We start from the raw sequence: 19,720 nt of genomic DNA on the forward strand, positions 1-19,720 counted from the left end.
GGGACCATTCAAGGTGACGGGGCCTATTAACTTCCTTGTAGGACAAAAAAGAGGGCTAAATTGTTGTAATAAGCCATAAATCCAGTGTCTATATGAACATCATCATTTTTAATGTCTTGCAAAGTTATGAATTTGAGCTCCCAGGCTCGTCTTTTGAAGGTGCTGTGCAGGATCCTCAAAGGAAACTTGCACAGCACTTTCAAAAGGTGAGCCTGGGAGCTTAGATTCATAACTTTGCTAGACACTAGTCTAACCAGCTAATGGGATTAAGGGGTGGGTGCCTGGCAAGTATTAATATGTTATCATGTGGACATTATTGTACAGTATGCTCCGATTTTTTTTTTAAATGGACTGTATAGCTACTTTGTAAAGTGCCAGAGGCTGGTTTGCCTTGTTGTAAATGCACTCATAGTTTGGCCCTACTTTTACAGTTATATCAAGGAACACTGAGGAACTTGAGTTAGATTGTTGCAGGTGCTGGGATGTATGTTTCAAGGCTTTTGAATTAAAAAAAAATGTTTTTCTTTCATATGAAAACACTTAATATCTGCAGGATAGCCCTAATATGGTAATGAAATTAAAGTTAGTGTGAGATTAGGAACATTTCAGTACAGTGACAATAGTCTGTCCCTCCAGTTATGGTAAAAAAGCTTTAACAAAAAGGAGGATCTTGTAGAGTACCCCAGAGCAGTTCTGATTCTGGATAAATCTAATCTCCTTTGGAAGTTCATTTCACAAGAGTAGCCTTTTGACTGAGAAAACTGTATCTCTGGCTTGCACAAACTACATTCTGCGCTCTCAAATATGCATTGTCCCATAGGAGCACGGTATCTTTGTCCATCATGGATAGAGATGTGCTAATTGATGTAGCTGGAACCTGATCCCTTGATGTCTTTGAAGATCAGGACCAAGGCTTGATCTGCCAATGGAAGCAGACTGGGAAACAGTGCAGAGAAACAGAGGAAAGGGATAATGTGATACAGGGAGCATGTCCCATGGAGGAGACAAGCACTAGATGTTGCAGAAACAGGAGTCTGCATTTGCATTGGAGGTAATAAAACAAATGAATCAAGTAATCACAGTGGCAGGGTTGATGTGGCATGCTACTACAAGTCTATTCCATCACTTTAACCAGCTCCTAACTGGTGACTTTTTGGACTCTGCATCAGAGTGTGCACTTTTACACTTGTGCAAAACTAGATCTTAAAGGTGCAATAACTAGATAAAGGGGATGGCTTTACTTAGATTGGCTTTACATCTGTTCACATAAGAACATAACACTGCCATGCTGGGTTAGACCAATGGCCCATCTAGTCCAGTATCCTGTCTTCTGATGGTGGTCCATACCAGAGCTTTAGGGGAGTGTATAAAACAGGGCAATTTTGGGAGAAACACATCCCGGTTTTCCCCTCCTGGCTTCTGGCAGTCAGAGGTTTAAGGTTGTCCTGAGCATGCGGTTGACTCTCTGACCATCCTGGCTAATAGCCATTGATGGACCTATCCTCCAGGAACGTATCTAATTCTTTATGAACCCAGTCATACACTTGGCCATCACAACATCCCATGGCAATGGGTTCCACAGGTTAGTTGTGTGTTGTGTGAAAAAGTATTTCCTCTGTGATTAAACCTGCTGCCTATTAATTTCATCAGGTACCTGTGGGTTTTGTATTGTGGGAAAGGGTAAATAATACTTTTTCTATGCCATTCATGCTTTTACGGACCTTTATCATATCCCCCCCTTAATCATCTCTTTTCTCAGCTGAATAGCCCTAATCTTTTTAGTCTTTCCTTGAATGGAAGCTGTTCAATACCCTTGATCATCTTTGTTGCCCTTCTCTGAACCTTTTCCAGTTCCACTATATCCTTTTTGAGATGGCATCCAGAACTGCACACATTATTCAAGCTGTGGGCGTACCATGGATTTATATTGTTAGGCAAAAAGCTTTTTGTTGTTGTTTTTTAAAGAATTAGGCAAGCACAGATAATACTGAAGGGGGGTTTATTTACAGTACTGGGAAGACTGACAAGCAGGTTTAAAAATATGGTGCTATAATGGCTAGTTATATATGTATATTTTATTAATTTATTTGCATTTATTTCTATATATAGAGACAGATATTGTTACAAATTAAGAGAGAACCCTAGACAAAGGTAAAAATAGGAACAGTATGTACATATAGAAGTTATTTTACTTGCATTAAATATTTATGAAAAAAGAAAAGGAGTACTTGTGTCACCTTAGAGACTAACCAATTTATTTGAGCATAAGCTTTTGTGAGCTACAGCTCACTTCATCGGATGCTGTAGCTCACGAAAGCTTATGCTCAAATAAATTGGTTAGTCTCTAAGGTGACACAAGTACTCCTTTTCTTTTTGCGAATACAGACTAACACGGCTGCTACTCTAAATATTTATGGTTACCTTGCGGGGGACGGAGGCGGGGTGCGGAGTGTAGGGATGAGTGCTTACAGACATTTGGTGGGTTGTGAAGGGAGGGTTTATTTTGTTTTAAGATTTGAGTTACTGGGCGGTCATTGATTATATACACTTATTAATTGTTTATAGTTGTTAGTGTTTTTGCTTTTTAGCAGTTTTTGGTTTTTTTGCTGGCTGAATTTTAACTGTTTTCTGATGATTCCCTCCTTTTGACAAATTGAACTTTTTAGTGAGATAAAGTTAATACTTTAAATACTTTGATATATATGATTTGTTTTAGGGTTGCCCAAGGGAGGTGGGAGGTGGGAGGGAGAGAGGAATTGGGGGAAGGGGGTAAAGGTAGGAAACATAGTAAGATTTTTAAGCATGTGTTTAAAGTACTTACATATGACAAGAGAGGTTATTAATAAAAATATAGAAGCAGTGGCAGCTGTTATTTGGACAATTGTTTATTAGGAGATGGGGCTGTAGGGTGCATTACAAGTAACATTTTTTAGTTGGGTGATGGTTTGATTGGAGAGCTGGACTTGAATACGACCTTTGGTGACGTGGTTATGAACGGTGGTAAACGCAGACACAGCAGAAGTAGCTTTTTGGCTAGTTGAGCTGGTGTATAGTTTAGGTATAGACTGTTGTACCATTGAGGAGCTGTTGTTATTTTAGTGAATACACTGCCGGGGAGGTGCACATTACCGAGGGTAAATGAGTTAATAATTTGCTGGCAGATGGAAATGGTTGCCTGGCGTTGTAATGGTCCGTACATGTAATAAGATGCAGCGGTGATGAAATACCACTGAGTAGCGAATACTTATACAGCAATTTTATTATTTGGAAGAGGAAGGACATTATGACAACAAAAGAGGACGAGGTTAAAGGACGAAGGGTAGAACAGGAACATACGATGTAATTGTTTTTGTGCAACAGTTTGAGGTTGTTATTAGTGTAGCATTATTAGGGGATGGTGTTAGGTATTTAGACAGCCCTACTTTGTACACTATATTATTAGCTATATATTTAATAGATTTGAAATGGAAAGAAGAAGGAAACACATGAGTAGGAATGACAGAAGGATACATAAGAAGGAAATTAAAGGAAGAGGGTGAGTCTGGAGGAAGTAGAGAGGCTACTATTAGTTGTGTAGAGATGCCTGCAATGTGGGCAAGGGTGGGGGAGGAAAGGGTATGGGACTGGGGAAAACCCAGGCATACATTTAACATATTTTTTGCAACGTTAAATAGATTATAAAATAGCATATTATAAGCATGAACTTTAGCTTGTGACTTGGCCAGGTTTACTATAGCATTTGAGGTTTTTTTAATGCAACGAAAATGATTAGGGGACTGGAACACATGAATTATGAGGAGAGGCTTAGGGAACTGGGGATGTTTAGTCTACGGAAGAGAAGAATGAGGGGGGATTTGATAGCTGCTTTCAACTACCTGAAAGGGGGTTCCAAAGAGGATGGCTCTAGACTGTTCTCAGTGGTAGCAGATGACAGAACGAGGAGTAATGGTCTCAAGTTGCAGTGGGGGAGGTTTAGGTTGGATATTAGGAAAAACTTTTTCACTAGGAGGGTGGTGAAACACTGGAATGTGTTACCTAGGGAGGTGGTGGAATCTCCTTCCTTAGAAGTTTTTAAGGTTAGGCTTGACAAAGCCCTGGCTGGGATGATTTAATTGGGGATCGGTCCTGCTTTGAGCAGGGGGTTGAACTAGATGACCTCCTGAGGTCCCTTCCAACCCTGATATTCTATGATTCTATGATTCTATGAATGATTTTGTGAAAAAAAATTATGGCTACATTAATTGTAGTTAGAGCATAAGATAACCCGGGCGTTAGTATGCTTAAGGGCTTGGGTGATTTGGCCTTTTACCCAAGAATTGTATAACCTTGCATTTTGAAATTGAGGGTCCTATATATGTGTGTCCATATCCCCTGAAGCTAAATACCCAGTTACAGTTTAAATTTGGTGAAATGCAGGGAGAGAGACGAAGACTGTTCCCAGGCTGTGGTAGTCGGATTGAGACCTTGGAGCCTGGATGTTTTTGGAGGCAAGCTATAACCACAATAGGTTTCAGGTGGTTTGGTTTGGGGGCAACCTAAGTGTCTGGGTTTTTTTATTTGCTGCTGTTTTTTGTAGGGAGTTGCATATACTGCCCAGCTTTGAAATAGGTATTTTGTGTAATATGTACTAAGGGCAGGTCCCAGGAGGCTGCATTAGGTATGTTTGCTAGGAGGATTAATGTGGGGAGTTACATTTGTTATTTAAAAGGATATAATATAAACAAAATGAATTTATTTATATATTTTAATTTTGGTTTTATGAATTTATGTTGGAATTTTTTGCGTTTTTATAGAGGTATTTGTATGGGTTAATACTATGTGCGGGCCGGAGTATTTTGACTGAAGTACCCCGGGGTTGTATGTTTTACTATGACTTGGGAGGTTTTTTGTACCTTTGCTCAAGAGGGGTTTTTTGGAGGGTCCTGGGCTTAAGAGGGTGCGCTTTTACAAGGAACCAGTATGCCTTGCTGAAGTAAAGAGTGAATAATATTACCTACTGCATTTATGGCTTTAGATTTGAGAGGGTATTGCTTGGTAGGTGGAGGGAGTTGGCTGGTAACCTGGATGGGTGGGCAAAGATGAACAGGCATTGAACTGCAAGACAGCTTATTTTTTGCCCAATCAGAGGGGAACCTGGAACATAATTTTTGAAAAGGGTTAGATGTATTTTAAGTAAGAGCCATAGATTTGGCAGTTGCAACAGACGAGAGAAGTTTATTATTATGGAGAGGAATGGTATGAGTACGTATAAGTTTATTAATAAATGTAACTGTACTTTGAGCGAGGTTAAGAATTGCTGCAAGGTTGCAGAGGACGTCTATGCCCAAAATAGTCCTTTTTGCATTTGGAGCTACATAAAAAAAAAGACTGAGTTTAGAAGAATAGATTAGATTTTATAAGAACAGGATAGCTTTTGTAAGCCGTGAGTTGTGCACCTTCTACCCTAAAATAGTAATATACTGTTTAGTAGTGGGGAGAGGGAGGTCAGTAACCGATGCTTTTGTGTCCTCAAGAATTGTGCATGGCCGGCCCCTTATTTATGCTTGTAAATGTGGCCTTGAGGGATTTATATTTGCATTAGCAGTACTGACAGGCATAGCTGGATTTTAGCGGGTTATGGAATTTAAAAGCCTGGCCATTTTTTTTTTTTTTTTGCCTAGGTGTGAGTAAGGGTTGGCAGCTGGTTGAGATACCGGTTGGGGCCAGTTGTCCAGGGCTACTTGGCTTGGGCATTCAGCTGCCCAATGTTTGGTTTCCCCACATACAAAACACTGTGAGGTAGGGGGGAGGGTGGGGACGGGACCAGGACCAGACTGAAGGGGCAGTGAGGTGCTGCAGGGATTCAACTGGCCATGATTTTGTTCCTGACGAGGCTTTTGGGCCTTGCGCCTGCAGTTCTTTTGGGTATGTCCAAGACATCCACAGTTATAACAGAGTACATTATTTTTTGCTGTTACCACAGCAACGTGAGTAGACTTGCTTTTTATTTTTTTGGCTTGTTTGGCTTTGCATTTAGAGGCCCACAAACAGTTAGATTCATAATTAGAGCCTGGGGTTCACTCCCAAATTAAAGTTTCAGAGTAGCAGCCGTGTTAGTCTGTATCCATAAAAAGAAAAGGAGTACTTAAATTTGTTAGTCTCTAAGGTGCCACAAGTACTCCCTTTCTTTTTCCCAAATTAAGGCTGTTTGCAGGTGGGAGTTAAAATCTTCCTTTAACATTTTTTAAAATGCCTGATTAGGTTTTTTTGGGTTTGTAATTTCTGCATTGCTGGAATACATTTCGCACTTTTTTTTACAGTATTGAGAGGCAGGCGCGTCCTTGCCTTGTACGCAGCCCACGATCAGTCCCCAGTTACTGGCTCTGTTTCCCAAGGCTTCTTGGACGGCTTCCTTAAACTCAGTGCAGGCACGGGTCATATTTTTAGATTTAAATTTAACAGAGGCCCAAACGCTGTTTTGGTGTCCTTCTGTAGGGATTTTGGCCCATGATAGATTGGGGCATTTAGCTTTTATTAAGAAATAAAAATCCCTGGGATGTAACGAATAGGTGGTAACCATTTGGCTTTTTTTTTTTTTTTTTTAGAATATTAAATTTGGGTCTTTGGGCTTTAGATTAGGGAGATTTTTTAGTAAGCCCCTCATTTCCTCTGAGCTGAGAGGAGTGTACCTATGAATATTACGAGCCACTTTGTTTTTACCTGTCCCTGACCACCGAGTGGTCACTTGGAGAGGGGCCAAGGGAGCACTGGCCCTTAATTTGGGGTTAAAAGGGGGGGGAAGGAGGGGGCCAATTATTTTGATCTTCCCCCGTGTGTGCCAGGTTCCAATTTTGAATTTGTTTCTTAAGGTATTTTTAATTAATTTTTATTTTGGTTTTTATTAGTATTGCTGCTTGAGTCAGGGTCAGTAAAATTACCATTCTGTTGTATGCTAGCAACAATACGATGTGCAGAGGAGTTGTTGTTTTTTAGTTTTGCTTTTAGAGCCTTGTTTTTTGCTTTAAACTTACTTAGCTTGTGGCTGCAATTTGCCTTTTGATTCAGCTTTGATGTAAATGTTTTTTGGAGTGTTTTCAACTCTTGTAATTTCCTTTCATATTTGCAATACATTATTACTATCCCTTTTCCTAATCTTTGTTTTGTTTGACCAGACCACAGCACGCTATCCACTGTACTCATACCCTTATTTCATTCATTTTTTGCCATTGTATTTTGAATGTTTTTATGTTTCCCTTTTATAAAATCAATGAGTCTCCCTCCCGTGGAGGGCATCACTGACATTCCCCAGGGCCAGTCAATGAGTCTCCCTCCTTTAGAGGGTATTATTGGTGCACCCTGGGGCACACTAACAAGTTTCCACCCCCCTCCGGTGGAGGGTATCGTTGATGCATTTTGGGGCAACTCATACGACATTGTATCCCAGCTTCCTGAAACTCACTTAAGCAGCGCTTCTGGGGAGACCGACCGAGCATACCCTTGCACTCAGTTTACTGCAGCACACACTCTGGTGCTCAGTACTTGGCAGTGCAGCCTTCGCCTCCAGCAATCCCTGCACCCCAACAATCTTGGCCACAAACACAGTCCCGTTCAGTCCTCTTGCCTATGTGTCCTATATGTGGTTCGTATTAAAAAAAGGGTGTGGAGGGGTGCCTTGGGGAGTCCCAAACCAAGGTGTGCATGAGAGGTGGTAAGTAAAAAGGTCCTCACCTCTATCCCTGGTTGAGAGAAACTCTCTGAGGATTCCCGATCACACCCTGCTGGCTGCACCAAAACTGTCAGGCAAAAAGGTTCTTTTCCCCAATACTGAAGGGAGTTTATTTACGGTACCAGGAAGACTGACAAGCAGCTTTAAAAATATGGTGCCATAGTGGCCAGTTATATACATTCTCTTATTAATTTATTTGCATTTATTTGTACATACAGAGACAGACATTGTTACAAACCAAGAGAGAATCCTAAACAAAGATAAAAATAAGAACAGTACATACATATAGAGGTCATTCTACTTGCATTAAACATTTATGGCTACCTTGCGGGGGAAGGAGGAGGGGTGGGGGGGTAGGGATGAGTGCTTACAGATATCTGGTGGGGTGTGAAGGGAGGGTTTATTCTGTTCTAAGATCTGAGTTACTGGGCGGGCACTGACCATATAAGCTTATCAGTTGTTTACCGTTGTCAGTGTCCTTGCTTCTCAGCAGTTTCTGTCTCTTTTGATGGCTGAATTTTAACTCCTTCCTGACAATATAGTGATATTCTGATATTTTCTGTCTAATTATCTATTCCTTTCCTAGTAGCTCCTAACATTCTGTTAGCCCTTTTGACCATTGCTACTCACTGAACACAAGTTTTCAGAGAACTATCCATGATGACTTCAAGATCCCTTTCTTGAGTGGTAACAGCTAATTTGTATTATCTCTATATCCATCATAATAGTTAAGCACTAATTGGTGGGGGTTAAGAAGAAGGTAATCCATTGTCAGAGACAGGATATCGGACTAAATGAACAACTAGTCTGATCTGGGCTCGAAACTCCTATTCTTATGTAATTGTCTAATCAATAATCCTACTAAACCTTTGGCTTTAGTGACATCATGTGTTAGTAAACGCAACAGGCAATGGTTTCTTCTTCTTCAGCCACTATTAAATGCTAAACTCAGGCTATTTTCCAACTGTTTGTATTGTTAAAGGTATCTTATGATGGAACAGTGCTGACACAATAGGTAAGGTTATAGCAGAGCTCTGCAGAAGGCGGCATTTCTTTTCCAGGAATAAATGGGTGCCCAAATGTGTATCTATGCATCTACTGCAGGATAGGGGGTACGGCTCCATACATCTTTTCAGCTTAGCTGATGTAAAGGTCATCCAATAAAATAATAAAACATGCCTGGCAATAAACTTCTGGTTTACCTTCTGTGCTATAAATAACTTCTGTGTTATAAAGCACATGGCTGATGAGTTCAGCTGATGGCAGAACAAGGAGTAATGGTCTCAAGTTGCAGTGGGGGAGGTTTAGGTTGGATATTAGGAAAAATGTTTTCACTAGGAGGGTGGTGAAACACTGGAATGCGTTACCTAGGGAGGTGGTGGAATCTCCTTCCTTAGAAGTTTTTAAGGTCAGGCTTGACAAAGCCCTGGCTGGGATGATTTAGTTGCGGTTGGTCCTGCTTTGAGCAGGGGGTTGGACTAGGTGACCCCCTGAGGTCTCTCCCAACCCTAATCTTCTAAGATTCTATGAATAGAGAAAAATCACTTAACCATTGGAATAATTTACCAAGGGTCATGGTGCATTATCCGTCTTTGGCTACTTTTAAATCAAGAGTGGAAGTTTTCATCTAAAAGATCTGCTGTAGTTCAAAAGAAGTTATTTTGGGGGAGTTCTGTGGCCTGTTATACAGGAGGGTAAACTAAATTATCACAATGGTCCCTTCTGGCCTTGGAATCTAGGAATCTATTAATTGCTTAAGATCCAGCCATTGAGATGGTGGTGTCATCTGGTTCCCTCTTGTCTGGTCTACTCAGAACATATTTCAGGTTCAAGAAAAAATAAGGCTCAATGGTAAATGTCAAGACTAAGTCATGTTTTTCTAGGGGCCCAAGGGGAATGTGAATTTTGGGTAAGACAACATCCATATAGGTCTTTATTTCTTCACAGACATTTCTGTACATTGTTTGGGGAAATAGATGATACTTTGTTTTGGAAAAGCTGCCTCATCGTCAGTGTAAAGGTATATTTACCACAGGCTCCCGTAGGAGACCTCTGCTAGGATCTAGGCCCAGTTGGGTTCAAAGGAACATATTTGAAAAGGGGGGAGGGGTTATGATCCAGAGACCCAATTGGAGCATGGTTGGGTTGCAGAATCCTACCACAGAGCAAACTGGAGGCACGGACATACAGATTTATGTTTGCTTTCTGCCTTTTTTTCCTTCACACTGCTTAGAAAGTAAAATCTGAATGACAGGAAAGTAGTTTTTGCCCCATGTTCACACCAGCTCTGTTTTAAATAATTTCAGTTGCAATTCCCTCAGCTTACCTGTCATACAGTTCTCAAAAACACCTTCAATCAGGAATGGATTCTTAGAGATTCTGAAAGGGCCTGGAAAAGGAGTTCAAGAAGGGGTCGCCTGCCTAGGGACCATGACACTTGCTAATAAGATCCTGATGTAGGATCATGGACTTTCATTTGTTGGTAAAATAAAAAATAACGTGGATCCGCTATCCTAAAATATTTGTTTGCCTTTTTTTTTCAGTACCATTGACACCAGTGAGTAATGGTAAGTTTACCCATTGCTGGAATTTACATCTAGGGCTCCAGTGTAGATGTAACATCTGAGTATGAATATTCTCTTCAGGAGATTTGTATGGTCTGCACATTAGCACTTTCATCCAACTTTTGGCTAGGAGTATCGAGCCAGAAGAGGAATTCTTTCAGTAGTGTGAATGCTGGAGGCAATTTTGAGGAAGTTCAGTACCTCAAAAATACACTAATAATCCATTCATCATTGAACACCTGTCAACCTCAGGACATGAAGATACTGGACGGCATCTGAGTAGAGGAGATGAACAGGGTCAGCAATGCAGATTACATATTGTTGAGAGAAATAGACAGTAGGGCTTGAGGAGATGAGAGTTAGAAATTTTGGCCTAAGGTGCTAATTAAATTACTTCCTCCCCACTCCTGCCCGGCACCACCGTGAAAGACGCAGTGCCCCTTGGTTCTTCCCATGGAGAGGTGTGCTTCTCTACCCCCAATTCGTGTGTGCTCCATGCTAAACGCACAATTCTGAGCCTCCATTTATAATTACTTTGGAAAAGTGCATATACTGAAATGGTGTTTGGTTTGGTTTGTTTTTTTAAGAGGAATTCCAGAGGAGAAATGTTGAGTTTGCACTTATTTCTGAATATTTATTATTTTAGTTGTATTTTTTTCAATTATTTTGGAAGCACTTCTCATGGTTCCATAGTAAGGACTGAGTTGAATTTTGTACATAAAGCAGGGATTCAGCCACTTTGTAATTGATCAGTTTGATTTAATCTGGGACTGCAAATACTACTGTGAAACTAGAGACATAGAATCATAGAATATCAGGGTTGGAAGGGACCTCAGGATGTCATCTAGTCCAACCCCCTGCTCAAAGCAGGACCAATCCACAACTACATCATCCCAGCCAGGGCTTTGTCAAGCCTGACCTTAAAAACTTCTAAGGAAGGAGATTCCACCACCTCCCTAGGTAACGCATTCCAGTGTTTCACCACCCTCCTAGTGAAAACATTTTTCCTAATATCCAACCTAAACCTCCCCCACTGCAACTTGAGACCATTACTCCTTGTTGTGTCATCTGCTACCACTGAGAACAGTCTAGATCCATCCTCTTTGGAACCTCCTTTCAGGTAGTTGAAAGCAGCTATCAAATCCCCCCTCATTCTTCTCTTCCTCAGAGAGGCTGAGGGAACTGGGATTGTTTAGTCAGCCTCTCCTCATAAGTCATGTGTTCCAGTCCCCTAATCTTTTTTGTTGCCCTCCGCTGGACATTTTCCAATTTTTCCACATCCTTCTTGTAGTGTGGGGCCCAAAACTGGACACAGTACTCCAGATGAGGACTCACCAATGTCGAATAGAGGGGAACGATCACGTCCCTCGATCTGCTGGCAATGCCCCTACTTAAACATCCCAAAATGCCATTGGCCTTCTTGGCAACAAGGGCACACTGTTGACTCATATCCAGCTTCTCGTCCACTGAAACCCCTAGGTCCTTTTCTGCAGAACTGCTGCTGAGCCATTCGGTCCCTAGTCTGTAGCGGTGCATGGGATTCTTCCGTCCTAAGTACAGGGCTCTGCACTTGTCCTTGTTGAAACTCAGATTTCTTTTGGCCCAATCCTCTAATTTGTATAGGGCCCTCTGCATCCTATCCCTACCCTCCAGCATACTTACCTCTCCTCCCAGTTTAGTGTCATCCGCAAACTTGCTGAGGGTGCAATCCACACCATCCTCCAGATCATTTATGAAGATATTGAACAAAACCGGCCCCAGGATCGACCCTTGGGCACTCCACTTGATACCGGCTGCCAACTAGACATGCAGCCATTGATCACTACCTGCCGAGACCGACAATATAGCCAGCTTTCTATCCACCTTATCGTCCATTCATCCAACCCATACTTCTTTAACTTACTGGCAAGAATACTGTGGGAGACCGTGTCAAAAGCTTTGCTAAAGTCAAGGAACAACACGTCCATTACTTTCCCCTCATCCACACAGCCAGTTATCTTATCATAGAAGGCAATTAGATTAGTCAGGCATGACTTGCGCTTGGTGAATCCATGCTGACTGTTCCTGATCACTTTCCTCTCCTGAGGAAATAAGCAAAATGTGAAGTGAAATACCTGAGGTGAGGCTGACTGGCCTGTAGTTCCCAGGATCCTCCTTTTTTCCTTTTTTAAAGATGGGCACTACATTACCCTTTTTCCAGTCGTCCGGGACCTCTCCCGATCGCCATGAGTTTTCAAAGATAATGGCCAATGGCTCTGCAATCACATCCGCCAACTCCTTTTGCACTCTCAGATGCAGCACATCCGGCCCCATGGACTTGTGCTAGTCCAGCTTTTCTAAATAGTCCCGAACCACTTCTTTCTCCACAGGGGGCTGGTCACCTCCTCCCCATGCTATGGGTCACTTCCTCCCCATGCTATGGGTCTCCCATGTAGGGGTATTCCATAGCAACATCACTACAGGATGGAGTTTAAGGTTTTTGGTTGTCTTAACCGTGCATTTTCATCCCTTACGATGTTTGGATTTCTCTTAAATTAAACCGAAACTCTTTATTTCTTGGATTTGCAGTGCTTGTTTTGGGAGTTATGGCATTCCTGTAATGTGTTAAACCACTGATTATATCTACTTTCATTCTTAACTCCAATTCAACTTGGCTTGAATAGCTTTTGGGGGGGGGCAGGGCAGGGGAAATACTGTTTGCACTCAAGCAGAATAATGCTCTTGAAGTGATATCTTACTGGTTTACCCTGTCCTCTCCATAATATGTTTATTGCCCATTGAACAATAAGCAAATTGTGAAGTGAAATACCTGATGTCTAGATCATTTCATAGGAAGAAGATGAATTAGCAAGGAATATTTCTGTTAAATTTTGAGTAAGATTGGTATTATGTAAGGTCTGATTTCTATACTGAAAACGTTTATGTATAATCAGATTATATTCAATAGTGAAGTAGAAATTAAGAAATACAGACAATTGATAAAGCAAACTAGAAGTATAATTGAATATCTCTGTGCAGTAGTATTGAGGACAATAAGTGGGAATTAAAAAAATATATTAGGAACAAAAGCAATCCTAGCAACTGGTAAAATTGTCATCATGATACAGACCCAGAATAAGTATTTAATATACTCTGTTTGCAAAGAAGTTTCATGATAGTCATATCATACATTGACAATAAATTCCTTTCTATTCCAACAGTAACGAAGGTGGATGTTAAACAGCTTACAGTACTGTTAAGCATTTTAAAATCATCAGGTCTGGATAACATCCACCGAAGAATTTTAAAAGAGAAGGCCAAGGAGCTCGGTGGCCATTGAAGTTATTTTTTAAATAAATCTTCAGATTCTGGGGAAGTTCCAGAGGACTAGAAGAAAAGTCAATATCATGCCAATATCTTAAATGGCTAAATGGAGAAATATAAGCCCTCTATGTCTGACATCAATTCCAGGAAAAATTATGGAAAAAAATGTTATGGGATTCAGTTAAGAATTAAGGAACGGAAATCAATACCAAAAACCAGGATTTCTTGAGAACTAGGTTTTATCAAATTAAAAAGATATTGCTTTTTGATATTACAAATTAGGGAGATAAAGGTAACAGTGTTGATATATTTCAGAGTAGCAGCCGTGTTAGTCTGTATTCGCAAAAAGAAAAGGAGTACTTGTGGCACCTTAGAGACTAACCAATTTAGACACCTGCAAGGCTGATGACTTATGCTAATATGATTTCTTTATTTTTTTTTAAAGTAGCACTTCCCAAAATTAATGTGGCACATATTGAATTGATTAAAACCTGGCTAATTGACAGATCCCAAAACATATTTGTAAATGAGGAATCATCATAAACTGGTTTGCTGAACAGTCTGTAAGGGATTAATTCCCAGCCTAACACTGGTCAATACATTTTTCCAATTATCTGAGAGAAAATTCAAAATCATTGATAAAGCTTGCCAAAGTTTAACAGAGTTTGGTATGTTAGTAAATAAAAATAAGGAAAGGGAACTTATATAGAGTGATCTAGATTGCTTGATAAACTGGGTGTATTGAAACAACAAGGCTGCACATCTAGGAACAAAGTGCGGAGACCATACTAACAATATGAGGCAATGTAGCCTCAAAAGCAGTGATTCTTATTATTTAATTATTTAGCATATGTCCTGCAGTAGTATCTAGAAGCCTCCATCATGGACAAGGCCCCTATTGTGCCAAGTGCTGTACAAACCCAGAACAAAATGGCAGTCCCTGACCCAAACATCTTACAGTCTAAGTATAAGACAAGAGGTAACAAGGGAATACATACATGAGGACACAAGGAAACAATGGGACAATATTGGTCAGCATAATAAACAGTGACCTCACTCTCAGCACATGAGCTGCTTAAATGGTGTCAAGTGTTTTGTAGACATTGCAAAAGATTTTTAAAGAGGTTTCTCAAGAAGGATAATGCACATATTTACAGGAAGCTTTCCCCAAGGGTAAGGAGCAGTGTGGGAGAAAGTACCAAGGTGCTTAATTGAAAATTTCACAAGTGCACAAGGAAGTCTGGCATCATGAGCTGACTGGAGGTGAGAGTCAACATCTGTATAGTGAATAAGGATTAATAGACTGTGTGGGGAAAGGCCATGAATTCAAGTAGTTTCTATATGATGCTATGGTGATCCAGTGGAGGGATGCAAAGGGAGGGACAATACAGCCAAATCAACAAGCTAGGAAAATGATCTTTACAGCAGCACTCTGAATGGATATGAGCACAGCAAGATGGGATTTGTTGGGGTTGGAGAGAAGGATGTTGCAATAATCAAGATACAGGATGATGGCCTGGACAAGAATATTAGCTGTGTGGACAGAAAGGAAAGGCTATTTTATAGAAATGTTCTTGTATGCGTGTGGGATTCACCCCTGCGGCACCTCCTGCTGGTCGTCCTTGGGAATTAGCTTACCAGCTGTCGGAGCACCCTCTGCAGGCAGATGTCCCGCTCATGCTGGGCCCCCGTGTCCCTCCCAGACCCGGTGCCCCTTGTACGCCGGGTGCTGCCCCCTGGCAGTAACCCCTCACTTGCAGGGCCTCCCCTCCCTGGGGAACCCCCACCCCCATCCATACCTCACCTCAGTCATAGGCTACTGCCAGTCACCAGCTAGCCCCCGCACTCTGGGACAGACTGCAGTATAAGCCACTCATCACAGGCAAGGTTGGGTTTGGACCTGCTGCCTCTGTCTAACCTTGGGCTGTCCCCTGCAACCCCAGTACTTGCTGGGCCTAATACTAGGCCGCAGCCTGGGGCTTTCCTGGCTGGAGCTCCCCAGCTCCTCAGGCCCTTCCCCAGCCCTGCTCCAATCTAGGTACTCTGCTTAGGTCCCTGCAGCCAGGTCCCTCCCTCTCAGAAGCTAAAGAGAGTCTCTTGAGCTTCAGCCCAGCAGCCCCTTTATAGGGCCAGCTGAGTCTGTTTGGAGCGTGGCCACAACTGAGGCTGCCTCCCAATCAGCCCAGCCTAAGGCTCCCAGCCCCGGCCCTCTCCAAGGGCTGGCTTTTAACCCTTTTGGGCCAGGAGTGGGTGACCACCCTGCTACAGTTCTGAAGAAAGAATCAGAAAGATTTGTATGCAGCCTGGATATGGGAATCTATGGAGAGGGACAGGTGGAAGATGATGCCCAGATTATGGGCCAGAATTATACGAGGGATGGTTCTTTTGTCCACAGTGATGGAGAAAGGATGGAATGAAAAAGGATTGGGGCGGGGGAGCGGGGGAGATGAAGAGCTCTGCTTTGGCCATGTTGAGTTCAATCTGACAGCTAGACATACAAAATGAAAAATCAGAGAGAGGTACTGTCAAGGTTCCTTCCCCACTCTGAACTCTAGGGTACAGATGTGGGGACCTGCATGAAAACCTCCTAAGCTTACTTTTACCAGCTTAGTTTAAAACTTCCCCAAGGTACAAATTAATTTTACCCTTTGCCCTTGGATTTCCACTGCCACCACCAAACTTCATCTGGGTTCCTGAAAAAACGGAGTTTGGACACGTCTTTCCCCCCAAAATCCTCCCAACCCTTGCACCTCACTTCCTGGGGAAGGTTTGGTAAAAATCCTCACCAATTTGCATAGGTGACCACAGACCCAAACCCTTGGATCTTAGAACAATGAAAAAACATTCAGTTTCCTTACAAGAAGACTTTTAATAGAAGTAAAAAGAAAAGAATCACCTCTGTAAAATCAGGATGGTGAATACCTTACAGGGTAATTAGATTCAAAACATAGAGAATCCCTCTAGGCAAAACCTTAAGTTACAAAAAAGACACACAGACAGGAATAGTCATTCTATTCAGCACAGCTATTTTCTCAGCCATTTAAAGAAATCATAATCTAACACATACCTAGCTAGATTACTTACTAAGTTCTAAGACTCCATTCCTGTTCTGTCTCCAGCAAAAGCATCACACAGACAGATACAGACCCTTTGTTTTTCTCCCCCCTCCCAGCTTTTGAAATTATCTTGTCTCCTCATTGGTCATTTTGGTCAGGTGCCAGCGAGGTTACCTTTAGCTTCTTAACCCTTTACAGGTGAGAGGATTTTTCCTCTGGCCAGGAGGGATTTTAAAGGGGTTTACCCTTCCCTTTATATTTATGACAGGTACTATTTCAATTTTGGCAGGAGACAGTTCTTGAGTAGAGGAAGATCTATGAGTTATCAGAATAAGGGTAATAGTATAATTTGTGTTTGTGTATTATATTACTCAAACTAAGAGCAGAGGAAGAAGATAAGTGAACCTAGAAGAGAGCCCATGAAGCCTCCCCCTGCCTCCCTGAAAGTTGGAGGTGGATAGTTCCAAAGAAGGAATCATTAGAGAGGTTGGAGGAAAACTAGAAAAGGATGGAGTCACAAAAGCCAAGAAAGGACAGGATTTTGAGAAGAAGAGCATGGTTGACTGTGTTGAAAGAAGCTGACAGGTCAAGGAGGATGAGGCTGGATAACTAGTTCCGAGCTTTCACCAGGAGGAGGTCATTAAGGATTTCAGTGAGAAACATTTTGATGCAGGAGGTGGAAATGAGGTAGGAGACAGCTTAGGATGGAACTGGAGAAGTCCAGACAGAGACTATAAGCAACATGTTCAATGACCTTGGAGATGAAAGGGACAAGGGAAATGGGGGGCAGTAGCTGAAAAGGCAAATGAGGATACAGATGTTTCTTTATCTTGTTTTGTTTTTAAGATGGAAGAGAATAAAACAGATTTATATTGTGAGAAGCCAGAGGAGAGTTGTTTAAAGAGAAGAGTAAGGTGTGAGAAGAACATGGGTGTTAGAGGGCTTTCCCTTCACACTCCCACTTCCCTGGTTCTTGTCATGCAGACGGAAAGCAGAAGACCAGAATATGAAGTGCAGACAGTGCAATGTTTATTGAGGTTAGTTTCCAAGCAATCATATTCCATTTCCCTTTTTTCCTTCTGTCATAACCATAGGGGTAGCCTAAATTCCTCCTTACCTGTAAGGGGTTAAGAAGCTCAAGTAACCTGGTTGGCATCTGACCAAAGGAACCAATGGGGACAAAAGATACTTTCAAATCTGGTGCGGGGGAGAGGTTTTGTTTGGGGTTCTTTGTTTCTGTGGCTGTTCGCTCTTGTGACTAAGAGGGACCAGACATCAATCCGTGTTCTCCAAATCTTCCTGAACAAGTCTCTCATATTTCAAACTTGAAAGTAACAGCCAGGCAAGGAGTATTAGTTTATCTTTGTTTTCTCAACTTGTGAATTTTCCCTTTGCTAGAGGGAGGTTTATTCCTGTTTTGTTGTAACTTTGAAACTAAAGCTAGTGGGGGTTCCTCTGTGCTCTTTGAATTTTCTGCTACTCTGTAAGGTTAACTACCAGCCTAAGTTTATGGAGGTGATTCTTCTACCTTTTTCTCTTCAAATAAAATCCTTCTTTTTAAGAACCTGACTGATTTTTCCATTGTTCTAAGACCCCGGGGTTTGGGTCTGTAGTCCCTTTGTAACCAATTGGTGAGGATATATGCTCAAGCCTTCCCCAAGAAAGGGGGTGTAGGCTTGGGGGAATAGTGGTCCAAGTGGTCCTTTCCCTGATTGTTTGTTAAATCACGTGGTGGTGGCAGCGATCCCAAGGCAAGAAAGGAATCTGTGCCTTGGGGAAGTTTTAACTTAAGCTGGTAAGAATAAGCTTAGGGGGTCTTTCATGCGGGTCCCCACATCTGTACCCCAGAGTTCAGAGTGAGGAAGGAACACTGACAGCTTCCTACTTCCTGTTTGACCTCAGTTTATTTAGTAATACTTGAGTTCTGCTTAGCTATACCTTATTCTTAACTCCAATTTAACATATTTTTTCCTGGGGAAAATACTGCTCTCAGTCAAGCAGAATAACAGTCTTAAAGTCAGGAACAGCTCTAGGTTTTTTGCCGCCCCAAGCAAAAAATTTGCCGCCCCAAGCTCCAAGAGCGCAACTGCCGGAGCCAAAAAAAAAAAAAAAAAAAGGATGTCCGGAATGCTGCCCCTGGACATGTGCTGCCCCAAGCACATGCTTGGTTTGCTGGTGCCCCGAGCCGGTTCTGCGTAAAGTGATATCTTACTGGATTGCCCTATGCCCTCCATAATATGTTTATTGCCCATTGAATTGTAGACAAAATGTCAAGTGAAATGCCTATTATCTAAATTATTTCACAGGAAGAGGATGAATTAGCAGGGAATATTTCTGATAAACTTTGAGTAAGATTGGTATTACGTGAGGCTAGATTTCTATTCTGAATATTTTTATACATTTTTATGAATGCAGCACAGGAGCTCTAGTAGCAAAGCTGAAACTGGGGGTTAGGAGGAGAACTGTGAAAACCATTCATAGTGAACATATTCATTAATTTTACCCTGTAGCAAGATCTCAGTTGGTCCACCAAACCACTGGGGGGTGGTGGGGAGCTACTGCCTTGCCAAAAGGCCATGGTCACACCTCTCCGTCAGTGGGGAATTAGCAGAGGGAGGTGTGCCGTCACAGTTGGCACAACACAGGAGTCCCGGCAAGTGTCTGTGACACGCCCCTCAGGCACAGGAGCACCAGCAAGTGTCTGTGACACACCCCTCAGGCACAGGAGCACCGGCAAGAGTCCTTAGCTCTTGATCGGGTTTCTGCTACTCCAAGGAGGGCTGGCTGGGGTAGGGGAATGCAGGCCCAACCAACTCCACTGGGTTCCAGCCCACAGCCCTGACAGTGGCAGGAGGAGAGGGTCCCACCACTGGGTCAGTGGGGATCTGCCCATAACATGCTGACCAAACACTAACTCACTGCACTGTCCAGTTCCGCCCCTAGGCCACCTCCTACCCAATCTCTCAAGTGGGTCCCTCTGGTTCCTCCAACTCATCAGGGTATTCAGCCGCCAGTAGCTCCAGCTCACCCTCGGAGTTGGGGTCAGGTTGCTGCCCAGCTCCTCCAGTTCCTCAGGCTACTCTGCAGCCGGG

The sequence above is a fragment of the Chelonia mydas genome, unplaced genomic scaffold (genome assembly GCF_015237465.2).
Source record: "Chelonia mydas isolate rCheMyd1 unplaced genomic scaffold, rCheMyd1.pri.v2 scaffold_49_arrow_ctg1, whole genome shotgun sequence".
Taxonomy (NCBI): Eukaryota; Metazoa; Chordata; order Testudines; family Cheloniidae; genus Chelonia; species Chelonia mydas.